The sequence below is a fragment of the Canis aureus genome, chromosome 4 (assembly GCF_053574225.1).
Source record: "Canis aureus isolate CA01 chromosome 4, VMU_Caureus_v.1.0, whole genome shotgun sequence".
Taxonomy (NCBI): domain Eukaryota; kingdom Metazoa; phylum Chordata; class Mammalia; order Carnivora; family Canidae; genus Canis; species Canis aureus.
The window spans coordinates 68526073-68539380 of record NC_135614.1 but is presented as its reverse complement, the minus strand read 5'-3'; the positions used below and the strand labels follow the sequence as shown (position 1 = coordinate 68539380).

The 13308-nt window shown below is 38.5% G+C and overlaps 1 protein-coding gene across 7 annotated transcripts in view; it reads left to right on the top strand.

Annotated features, from left to right (window-relative positions):
* Positions 1 to 13308, top strand: part of NIM1K (NIM1 serine/threonine protein kinase) — a 66482-nt gene that overhangs the window by 25774 nt on the left and 27400 nt on the right. Inside the window, exon 1 of one of the 7 annotated variants that reach the window (XM_077896064.1) lies at positions 8255 to 8447. The exons of the other annotated variants lie outside the window; for them this stretch is intronic. The gene's annotated coding sequence lies outside the window, so the exon portion shown is untranslated. Of the gene's footprint in view, positions 1 to 8254; positions 8448 to 13308 lie in introns of those variants that run through there. 7 annotated transcript variants of the gene reach the window in all.

Sequence of the window (13308 nt, the reverse complement as noted above, 5' to 3'; positions counted from 1 at the left end):
GCCATTTTGGACAGTCTGGGCAAAGACCAGTAGGCAAGAAAGAGGAGTAAGCTCTTAAGAATGTGAGCAGGAATGGAAGTTGCAAGCAGAGATATGAATTACCGAAAAGGGAATATGAATGTTCTGGAAGCAGGTTTTTTAATCCAAAAACGTGGTCCAGGTTGTTACAGAAAAAGATTTGGAGGCAGCTGGCTGGGTGGTTTGTATTAAGTGAATATTTTCTAGTGTAACATTTTAATTCCTTTCATTATTTTAAATGTATTTAAAAGTACACATTTAAAGTATACAATTCAATGGCTTTTCATGTATTCACAGAGTTGTGCACACATCACCACAACCAATCTTAGAATATTTTCATTACCCTAAAAAGAAACATTGCTCTGCTTAGCAGCATTTCCAACCCCTACCCCAAACCGCAGTCAGCCACTGATCTGCTTTCTGGTTTTATGGGATTTGCCTATTCTGAACAGGTTATGTAAATCGGATCATATAATATATGGCCCCTTGTGACTGGTTTCTTTCACTTAGCGTATGTTTTCAAGGCTTGTCCATGTGGTGGTATATATCTAGTACTTCATTTCTTTTTATTGATGAATACTATTCTATTGTTTGTATATACCACATTTTATTTCTCCTTTCATCAGTTGTTGGATATTTAAGTGGTTTCTACTTTTTGGCTATTATGAATTATGTTGCTATGCTTGTATAAAAATTTTTGCGTAGACATATGTTTTCAGTTCTCATAAGTATATACCTAGGAGTAGAATTGCTGAGTTGTGTGATAACTATATTCAGCTGTTATTGATTGATTGTGCAAAAAGGTGATTTTATTAAAGCATGGGGATAACAATTGATTGATTGTGCAAAAAAGGTGATTTTATTAAAGCATGGGGATAGGACCCATAGACAGAAAGAAGTGCTGCTATGCAGCTGTTTTAAAAACTGACAGATTGTTTTTCAAAGTGGTGAACTGTTTCATATGCCCATCAGCAGTGTACCAGGATTCCAGTTTCTCCACATCCTTGCTAACACTTGTTATTACAACTTTTTGATCCTACCCATCCTGGTGGGTCTGAAGCGGTGCCTTATTGTGGTTTTGCATTCCGTGATGACTAATGATGTTGAGCATCTTTTCATATGTTTATTGGCCATTTATATGTCTTCTTTGTTTTTGTTTTTGTTTTTTTTGAAGATTTTATTTACTTATTTGAGAGACAAAGAGTGGGAGGGAGGGGGCTGGAGAGCAGAGGAAGAAGGACAGGAAGACTCCATGCTGAGCTTGGAGCTAGACGTGGGAGTCAATTCTACCACCCTGAGATTATTACCTGAGCCGAAATGAAGAGTAAAATGTTCAACCAACTGAGCCTCCCGGGTTCCCCTGTATATCTTCTTTGAATATATATCTATTCAGATCCTTCGTACATTTTTAAATTGGATTATTTATCTTTTTATGATGGAGCTTTATTTATAGATTCTAGATACAAGTCCCTTACCAGATAAATGATTTGCAGAAAATTTTTTCCATTCTGTAGGTTGCCTTTTCACTTTATTGATGCTGTCCTTTGAAGCATAAAAGTTTTTGATTAATGATGGCCAGTTTATCTGTTTTTATTGTTGTTCTTGCTTGTACTTTTGTATCATAGCTAACAAATCATTGCCTAACCCAAAGTTGTAAAGATTCATGCCTATGTTTTCTTCTTTTTTTTTTTTAATTTTATTTATTTATGATAGTCACAGAGAGAGACAGAGAGAGAGAGGCAGAGACATAGGCAGAGGGAGAAGCAGGCTCCATGCAGGGAGCCTGACGTGGGATTCGATCCCGGATCGTGCCCTGGGCCAAAGGCAGGCCCTAAACCACTGCGCCACCCAGGGATCCCCCTTATGTTTTCTTCTAAGAGTTTTATAGTTTTAGCTCTTATAATTGGGTCTTTGAAGCATTTTGAGTCAACTTTTACTTATGGTATGAGGTAGGGGTCTAACTTCATTCTTCTTCTACATGTAGATAGCCTTTTAATTATTTTTAACTATATATATATATATATATATATATATATATATATATATATATATATGTTATTTGAGTGGTTGCTCCAGGCTTAAAATATATTTTTTAACTGATCAGAAATTAGTTTAAATTTATACTAACATAATTCCAGTGAGATCTAGATATTTTACTCCTTTATAGCTCCCTTCCCAGCTCCCCTTTGTTTTGTTATTATTGTTATAACTATTACATCGATGTGTGTTAGAAATACAACATATTGTTATGTTACTTTGTATAATTTCATGTACTTTAAGAAAGTGAAAGAAGGAAGGAAGGATAGCAAGTATAGATAGATTTGGGGGTTATTATGAGCCCCTGAGGTGCAGAAATGCTCTCTGCTTTGCTCATCTTCATGTCCCCTGCACCGAGAACAGTATTTGTCACATAGTAGGTGCTTACCTAATACATAAATGAATGAATAATGATCTCCATACAGATAATATATAGACTCCCAGAGAGAGAGAGAGAGCGAAAGAGCATCACAACAAGATGTGGAGATGAGTAGTGAAGAGATAAGAGAATAAGATTACATGATTGTGGAGGTGTTGTGGGAGAGATAATAATCACAGTAAAAAATATGAAGACCATGTCTTTCTCATTCAATGTCATGTATCTGATGCCTAGTGCAGTGTTGACATTTGGGAAATGCCCAGTAGAGGTTTGAATGAATAAATGAAGCATCCCATGACTAGTGCAGATCTTGGGGGAGGAGGCAAGAGTTTCAGCCTCAGAAGTCCCGGTGCTCTCCAAATGGACACATTCTCTGACTCTTCTCAGTGACCATGACTCTGCACTGGTGCTTCTTCTGTGGTTCTCACCTGTGTCCCACATCCCCACTAGACTGTCAGCTCCCTATGTGTGTTCTCAGCAGAAAGTCCAACCACTGAAGGATAAGAAGTACAAACCTGTTGGTTAGAACTTAGCAGAGGAAAGATGGTAAATTTATCGTTAACCAAGTTGGTAGGGCAGAGAGTGGGCCATGAGAAGAGGAAGAAGAAAACTATTGATAATAGAATGAGACAACTGAGAGAAAGCCTGTGATATTCTAGATTTATTTAACTCACTCATTCCTCCACAACACCTATATTGAAAGCCTGTTTTATACTAGGCTAGAGATGCATATAACAAAGTGTTCAACTTTTCTTATACCAAATATTAAATCCTAGACATAAAAAACTTACTTCATTGTTGTAAGAACATTCTGGAAATAACTATACAGCCCTTTATAGTGACTAAGATGTTTAAGACTGGAGCCTTGCTCCCTGGGCTTGAATCCCAGCTGGGTGGATCACCTGATGACCTCCTTGTGCTGACTAGAGCTCCTTTTCCTGTAAAATTGAGATATCCAGACTTCTGGATTAAACGGTGAGTACACATAAAACACGTAGGACAGTGCCTACCACATAGCATATAGTAAATAAGAGCTAGCTGTTATTATTGATATACAATTATTATTAAACAAAGACCATAATAGTTAATTGAGATCATCTAGTAAGTTTCTTTTTCTTACGAAAAGATTTTATTTATTTATTTGACAGAGCGATAAAGAGAGCCAGAGAGCACAGGCTGGGGTGGGGGTGGGAGTGGGGGTGAGGGGAGTGGGGGGTGAGGATGGCAGAGGAAGAGGGAGAGTGTAGGCTCCCCACTGAGCAGGGAGGCCAGTGTGGGCCTGGATCCCAGGACCCTGGAGTCATGACCCAGGCCAAAAGCAGACGCTTACCGGACTGCCACGTAGGCGCACCCATCTAGCAAGTTCTAATACAATTTTAGAGTTCCAATTTCATAGTACCTAGCTACCCAGAAATCTTCTTAGTAGCAATCATTTATGTACAAATGAATTTATTTATTTAGAAGCTTTAGCTATTAAGAAGGAACAATCCTCTCCTTATGTATGATTCATTTTGTTAAATGATTACGATGGCAAAGAGCTGTTTTCTATCTTTGAATACCAGCTCCATTCCAGAGGTTACCAGAACAGAGAGGAACCCGCTGGATGGATATATCAGAGGGCTGGAAAGAAGTTGCTTTATTTTTTAATTTTTTTTTTTCAAATTGGGTTAATATGAATGAATCCCTGTCTGAGATTTCAAAGCTGTGGCAGATCAATGGGCTCAGGAATCAAAGGCACCAAACGTGATGTTGCTAATGTAAATGTATAAGCCATTCAGAACACTAATTAAAGACTGTTCCCAGTTGGTTTTATCATGTAAAAGAATAGCATCATGAAAGATTCTGAGGCTTAAAAAAATCTTCAGAAAGATACCGTAGAAAAAAAAAAGATACTGTAGAAAGGTTGAATGATTTTTTTTTTTTTTTAAGATTTTATTGATTTATTCATGAGAGACACACAGAGAGAGAAGCAGATACAGAGGCAGAGGGAGAAGCAGGCTCCATGCAGGGGGCCCAGCGCGGGACTCTCGATCCCAGGACTGAGGGATCACACTCTGAGCTGAAAGCAGTTGTTCAACTGCTGAGCTGCCCAGGCGTCCCTGAATGATTTATTTCTATTACTGTATTCAAAAACCTCCTCCCTCTCCCCACCAAAGTGTTCCATAACCCACTATTGCTTGGAGTCCTAAAGTACAATTCAGGAGTACAATTCAAGAGTAAGATTTTTCTTACTGTAGAACTGCAGGTTCCCTCCTTTCAGTAGTTTTCTAGTAGAAGCAGAGAACTTACTTCAAACACTGAACATTAGTACCTGATGTTCTTTTTTCATCAGTAGATTGCCTGTGTTAGGTCATGCATGTCCAGTGAATGTCCAGCACTTTGGGTCCTGAACAAATACATCATGTGGAGAGGAAGTTGATGGCACATAATAAATGTTTAATAAGTGTTTGTTTAATGAATAAATGTGGTGAGGGCAAACTGAAAAAAAATTGATTATAAAGAGGAGTCTCATCTAGATAATTTCACCCTGAATGATTGCAAACAAGTCATATAACTGGATCATTCCATGCCTCAGTTTCCATGTCTTTAAAAGAGTTTTTTTTTTTTTAAGATATTATTCATTTATTCATTAGAGACAGAGACAGAGAGAGAGAGAGAGAGAGGTGGAGACACAGGCAGAAGGAGAAGCAGGTCCCACGCAGGAGTCGGATGTGGGACTGGATCCCAGGACTCTAGGATCACACCCTGGGCCAAAGGCAGGCGCTAAACGGCTGAGCCACCCAGGGATCCCCATTTAAAGGGTATTTTTTGGGATCCCTGGGTGGCGCAGCGGTTTAGTGCCTGCCTTTGGCCCGGGGCGTGATCCTGGAGACCCGGGATCGAATCCCACGTTGGGCTCCCGGTGCATGGAGCCTGCTTCTCCCTCTGCCTGTGTCTCTGCCTCTCTCTCTCTCTCTGTCTCTCTCTCTGTGTGACTATCATAAATAAATAAAAATTTTAAAAAATTTAAAAATAAAGAGTATTTTTGATACATTGTGGTTTAAATTAAATTGTGGATTAAAATATTAATTAAAAAGTTGGTGCTTTTAGGAGTAAAATAGAACTATGTTAATTCAAAATCATAACATTGAAGACTCCCACTGCCCAGCTCACCTGGCTACAGTAAGGAGCAGGGAAGCAGTCTAAACATCACGTCGTACAGTTGCTCAACCCTGGGCATACGTTGATCATCAGGAGAATGAGCACTCACTCTTATTTGCCCTGAGATTCCTTTGAAAGAAGTGACACTAACAAGTAAAACAACACAATGGGTATGCAACTGTATCATTATTCTTAGCCTCAGGGACTGTCCAGGGGAAGAAGAAAAAAAAACAAAGAGGAAGAGATAACAGACATAATAAGTAGGATGATCACATTCTATATCATGCAAATGAAGACACTTTTGAAAATGAAAAAGCAGCTAATATTAATTACATGGACAGTTAAAGAAACCGGAATGTCTGGTTAGCCTGGGTCTACACCATGCCCAAAACCCATTCAAGCATATAGGATCAATTCTACCCTTTTTACCTAACTAATTTTTTCCCTTCCTGACTCCATCTTTTCTGATAAAACTCCTCCCAGCTCCTCTAGGTAAACACTGGGAGTTCTACCTTCATTTGATAGTTACAGCATCTGTGGTTCTCATTATAGAATCATTGGCATCATAGAGGCAATGAAGATTGAGGTATATGCCTTTCTGCTCCATTTGGTGAAATTCCACCTGTATTTTTAGTTAATTTACTTACATGAATGCTATCCAGTTTTCCACACCTTATTTTGTCTGATAAACTATAAGTCCTTGTAACCTGTAGATAATCTCTTGAGTTTGCTGACCTTTGACTTTTATTACTACTAACAAACCTTGATACTTTTCTTACCTCCAGTGCAATAGGTTTTTCCTTCTAATTAGCACTGCCCCCTCAACAGTCAGAGTGTTGACATCTCTGCTGGCCATACCCATTAGGATACCTGTGTGTTGTAATGGGAAAGAGGCAGGTCTTTTATACATTTGGTCAACAAATATTTAATTGAGCATTTATTGTGTGCCAGATACTATTTAGAGCCCTCGATTTGCAGTGTAGTCTGTGATTTGTCTTTTGGTTTTCATATCTTTCGATATGCAGAAATTTTTACTTTCATGAAGTCAAACTTGCCAATTTTTTTCTCTTTTATGGCTTGTGTTTTTTTGTGTCTAGTCCAAAAAACTTGCCCTACTTCAGGTCCTGGATATATTCTATGTATACTTCCAGAAACTTCATTGTCCTAAGTTTTATGTATAGGTCAATGATCCATCTCAAATTCATTTTTGTGTGTGGTATAGGATAAAAGTCAAGGTTCAACTTTTATTTGCACAGATTATCCCCCTTTCTCCTTTCCTAGGTTGTCCGGTAATACTTCTATTGGAAAACCTTCCCATCGGGCTTTCTAAACTGTGAGGGGAAAGCAGTTGAGTTACAATATTTCAGCATGTCCATATAGGCTTATGGGTTTTTAATCTCATTCGTGTGAATGTTACAAAGGTCCAGAAGGGGGCAATGTGACACTTGGACTTCAAGAGGGTTTTTTTCCACAGATGCTTTGGAATTCATCCTATATCGTTAAAATCAAGAATCTTAGGTTAGGGAATGATTCTGTAGACATCACGGAGTCCATCACTCTCACTTGTCAGGAAAGAAACTGAAGCCCAGAGAGGGGAAGGGACTTGCTTAAGGTCATACAGGCATTTAGTGGGAAAGTCTAGACCCCAATTTCATCCTAAGTTTTCTTCCTTCTGGCCTGTATACACCTATAAAGCAAAACAAATGTTACTGACTAAATACAAACAAAGCTTCAACCAATGAAATTTCGATTAACAATATCACTTGGGGGGCACCTGACTGGCTTAATGGTTGAGCGTCTGCCTTCGGTACTGGTTGTGATCCTGGGGTCCTGGGATCAAATTCCACATCAGGCTCTCCACGGGAAGCCTGCTTCTCCCTCTGCCTATGTCTCTGCCTCTCTCTGTGTGTCTCTCATGAATAAATAAACAAAAATTAAAAAAAAAACTCAACAACATTATCACTTGAAAAATATGAATAATTGTTTTGTTGAAATTAATTTGTTCCTTATAAGTAAATTAAATAATTACAGTGCTTTTAAAAACAATGTCATAATTATTCATATCATACTTTAATTTCTTTCAAATGACCAGTCCTCAATAAATATTTGTGAATTTTCTTTGTATTGAAGGTATAAATAATTTAAAATATCTTAAGATCTCAGAAACCGTTATCTGAAGTCTCTGCAATTTTTATTCTCTCCTTGACCCAAGTACTTTCTCTCTATAGGTATCACATTTTTCAAATAATTATACATTACAAGACATTCAAATGATATGGAAACATAGGAAGTAAGAAATGAAACAAGCTCATTTAACATTATAAATATTGTATAACATCAGGTTGTAAAAATATTAGGTTGCTTTGACAAAGGTCAAAACAATGACCTTAAGGAAGGCTTAAAGAAGGTAGAATCTTAATTCTCTCACAACCAAATCTACAAGTGAGTGACCCTGGGCTGATACGGTGGCTCTGTAGTGAGGGAGGCCCAGGTTCCCCCCCTCTTGTGGCTCTGCCATTCTCAGGCCATGGCTTCCATCTTGGTCTAAGATGGCTGTTTCCATCTACACCACCATGTCTGTATTCCAGCCAACAAGAAGAAGGGAAAAAAGAAGAGGAGGATGACACGCTTCTTTCCTTTCCTTTTCCTTTTGCCAACAACTCATGACCAGAATTCAGGTGCATGGCTGAACCGAACTAGAAGGGAGACTGGGCAATACACTAGCAGGATAACAGCACGCCCAGATAAGACTTCTTTGTTGTGGAATAATGGCTTTCAAATCTGGTTATGCAACACAGTCACCTGGGAAACTTAAAAACAGACCAAAAAAGTCTGCCCTCTCCCAAGATCACTGAAATCACAACCTTTGGAGGTAGGAGCCTAGGTTTCTGCATTTTAAAAGAGCTCTGTGGTGATTTTGATGCAGATCAGGGCTAAGAATCAGTGCTATAACAAAGTACAGACAGGAAGGAAGGAAGGGAGGTAGAAAGGAAGGAAAGGAAAGGAGGGAGGGAGAGAGAGAGATAGAGAAAGAAAGAAGAAAGAAAGAAAGAAAAAAAAGAAAGAAAGAAAGAAAGAAAGAAAGAAAGAAAGAAAGAAAGAAAGAGATAAGAAAAGAAAGAAAGAAAAGAAAAAATAGAAGGGGTTCAAATAACAGCCTCTACAATACTCCTCTTTATTACCCCCAACTCTGCATCACCCTCTTCCCACCTCCACCCCTACAGGGTTGTCACCTACTACTTCAATCTGTATTCTTCAGACCTTTTCCAGTGAATCCACAAATGGACACATCTATCCATACATATGTGCGTGTCCAAACACCCAGTAGTGACTCTCAAATTTCTCTATGTATGGGTCTTGGGATTGCAATATTGTGGAGGTTTTTTTGCATGACAGTTTACGTTAATTTAAGAAAATATAGATATCAGAGAATGGGGAAATCCAATGGGAGAATTTGGGGTGTTGGGAGAGCGATAGCCTACCTGAGACACCTGCTGGCTCAGTCTCTGCAAATATCACATTATGGAATCATTTATATTTTGCCAGTGATTGGAAATGGCATGTCTATTACACGGAAATTTCCATAATCCGTGAGATTTTTTTTTTAATTCTCTATTCTGTTAGTTCAGATTGCTATTGTACACTGACACAGGTTCACTTTTTCATATTGGATAACTTCTCTCCTGTTCCCTGTCACCTTTACCTTCGCTTACCTACACTACTAGGTAAATATTTACGAATTCTCAGATTTGTTGTTTATACTGTGTGACGGGATCGCTGAGATATGGGAGGCTCTTAATAAAGGTATCAAATCCACCTGAACTTTTTATATGGTAAAAGTAAAAGCTTTTGTTCTGGAACACGTTTCTCCCTTTCCCAGATCCTAGTCCTCTGGCCTCTGGTCATGCTAGCTTTCTTGAGTTCTGCTCAGATAGAAAAGGACAATGTTTTCCTAACTTCTAAGGCCATCACTCAAACGTGGTTCCCTACTTCGTGAACGTGCTATATCAGAGTTGAAGTTCTAAGGCAGCAAAAGAGCAGTTTCTGTTTTGACTTGCAAATATTTTTAGCCCCCTAAAAATAAACGGTGAGCTGCAAATAGACACAAATGTTCCCACACTGTGTTTCCTAAATTCATTATTTTTGAAGAGATGAAGCATACATTTTGTTTTTCTGCTTAGGGCCACCTGCTTATCTTTCAATCCATGATTCCATTCTGTACCTTAATGTTATTCCTTCTCCATCCTATACCTTAATGTCATTTCTTTATTTGTTTAGATGCCAGCATACTCCCTCAGAGGAGATGGGAAGATTTATGTTTTGGAAATGGATTAATCACACATAAGATTAAAATCCTTATGGGGAAGGCCTTGGGTTTCTGCTATGTCCTGACTGAAACATAATAACATTCTCTCCCTTATGTGTTTGAAATTCCTGATTCCACATGTTACAAGGCTTAGGTACACAGTCTTCTCCCTCATGGTGCTTATAGTCAAGACATCAAATCAACTTCTTTCTTTCTTTTTCTTCTTTTGACTTAAATACGTATTTCCATTTTAAAATCACTTTGTTTTGTTCCTTCCATCATGGTAAGTGTACTCTTTAATCCTCCTCCCCTATTTCTCCCACCCCCCACCCACCTCCCCTCTGGTCACCTCCCCTCCGGTTTGTTCTCTGGAGTCAAGAGTCTGGTCCTTGGGGACACCTGCCTTAAGCTCAGATTGTGATCCCGGGAGCCTGGACTGAGTCCTAAGTCAGGCTCCTTGCTCAGCAGGGAGCCTGCTTCTCCCTCTGCCTGCCACTCCTCCTGCTTGTGCTCTCTCTCTATCTCTCTGACAAATAAATAAATAAATAAAATCTTAAAAAAAAAAAAAAGGCCTATTTCTTGGTTTGCCTCTCTTTTTTTTCCTCTTTGCTTATTTGTTTTGTTTCTTAAATTCCACATATAAGGGAAATCAGAGGGTAGTCTTTCTCTGACTTATTTTGCTTAGCATTATGCTCTCTAGCTTCTCATGTCATTGAAAATGGCAAGATTTCATTATTTTTTTATGGCTGAATAACATTCCATCATAGATATAGATATAAATATAGATATAGATAGATATTTATATCCACATCTTCTTTATCCATTCATCTACCAATGGACACTTGGGCTGCTTCCATAGTTTGGCTATTGTAATTAATACTGCAATAAACATGGTGTGCATGTGTCCCTTTGAATTGGTGTTTTTATATTTTTGGACAAATACCCACTACTGTAATTCCTGGATTGTAGGGTAGTTCTATTTTTAGCTTTTTGAGGAGCCTCCATACTGTTTTCCAGAGTGCCTGCCCCAGCTTGCATTCCCGCAACAGCGCTCAAGTGTTCCTTTTCTCTACATCCTTCACTTGTTGTTTCTTGTGTTTCTGATTTTAGCCATTCCGACAGGTGTGAGTGTGAGGTGATACCTCACTGTGGTTTTGATTTGCATTTCTCTGATGATGGGGGATATGGAACATCTTTTCATGTGTCTGTTGGCAAAAGCAACTCTCTTAACTTTAGTCAGGCTTAGTTTTGTTTTTTGTTTCTGTTTTGATCTATGAAAAGGGAATGACAATACTCCACATCACAGGACTGTCATGTCATGTCATTCATTCATCTACCCATTTGTCACTGTTGCCTATTGTAAAATACCTAACATTTTAAAATTACATATATAGTTTTGACCTAGTATGTTTTAACAATCTTTTTAAAAATAGCAATAGAAAATGTTAAACAGATACAAAAATGGTGCAAAGACTGTTATAAACTTCCATGTGCTCATCACCCAGCTTTTAAAATGATCAATTCGTTGCCAAACTTGTTTCATTTAAATTTTACTATTCCCTCCACTCCTGGTTACTTTGAAGCACATCTCAGACATATCACTTCATTTAACAATTATTTTTTCTGGAACTTTATCTTTTTTTTAATTGACTTATACTTGACACACAGTGTTACATTAATTTCAGTTGTACAACATAGTGATTCAATAAGCCTATGCCTTATGTTATGGTCACCACAAGTGTAGCTACCATCTGTCACTATATATTTTGACAATACAATTGACTGTATTTCCTATTTTTTAAGATTTTATTTACTTATTTATTCATGAGAGACACAGAGAGAGAGGCAGAGACATAGAGACAGGCAGGGAGAGAAACAGGCTCCATGCAGGGAGCCCAGTGTGGGACTCTATCCCGAGACTCCAGGATCACACCCTGGGCCGAAGGCAGCCGCTTAACCGCTGAGCCACCCAGGCGTCCCACTGACTATATTTCCTATGCTGTACCTTTTATCCTTGTGACTTATTCATTCTGTATCTGGAAGCCTGTATCTCCCACTCCCTTTCATCCATTTTGCCCATCCCCCCACCACTCTCCCCTCTGGCAACCATCAGCTTGTTCTCTGTATTTTTGGGTCTGTTTCCGCTTTTTGTTTGTTTTGTTTTGGATTCCACATGTAAGTGAACTTGTAAGGTATTTGTTGTTCTCCATCAGACTTATTTCACTTCTCATTATACCCTCTGGATCCGTCCATGGTTTTGTTTTTTTCTTTTTAAAGATTTTATTTATTTATTAGAGACAGAGAGAGAAAGAGGCAGAGACACAGGCAGAGGGAGAAGCAGGCCCCATGCAGGAAGCCTGACGTGGGACTTGATCCTGGGTCTCTAGGATCAGACCCTGGGCTGAAGGCAGCGCTAAACCATTGAGCCACCTGGGCTGCCCTGGATCCATCCATGTTGTTACAAATGGCAAGATCTCATTCTTTTTTATAGCTTAGTAATTTTTATGGCTTAAATTTATTTTTTAAAACATTTTATTTATTTATTCATGAGAGATACAGAGAGAGAGGCAGAGACATAGGCAGAGGAAGAAGCAGGCTCTCTGCGGGGAGCCCGATGTGGGACTCAATCTCAGAACCCAGGATCACAACCTGAGCCAAAGGCTCAACCACTGACCACCCAGGTGCCCAATAGCTTAATAATTGTGTATATTCACCACATGTTGATCTATCAGTGGACACTTGGGTTGCTTCCGTATCTTGGCTACTGTAAATAATGATATAATAAACATTGGAGATGCATATATCTTTTTGAATTAGTGTTTTTGTTTCCTTTGTGTAAATGCCTAGCAGTAGAATTACTGGATCATACAATATTTCTATTTTTAGAGGAGCCTCATACTGTTTTCCACAGTGGCTGCACCAATTTATACTCCTACCAACAGTGCACAAGAGTTCCTTTTTCTTCATGTCCTCGCCAATACTTCTTATTTTTGTCCTTTTGATTTTAGCCACTCTGATAGGTGTAAGATCATAGCTCACTGTGGTTTTCATTTGCATTTCCCCAATGATTAATGATTTTGGGCATCTTTTCATGTATGTCTATTTGCCATCTGTATGTCTTCTATAGAAAAATGTCTATTCAGGTCCTCCGCCTATTTTTAATCAGATTATTTGTTTTTCTTTCGTGTTGGATTGTAGAAGTTCTTTATATATTTTGGATATTAACCCCTTATCATTTATATCATTTGTGAGTATCTTCTCTCATTCAGTAAGTTGACTTTTTGTTTTGTTGATGGTTTCTTTCACTGTGCAGATGCTTTTTATTTTGGTTTAGTTCCAACAGTTTATTTTTGCTTTTGTTTCTCTTGCCTCAGGAGACATATTTAGAAAAAGGTTGCTAAGGCCAATGTCAAAGAAACTACCTCCT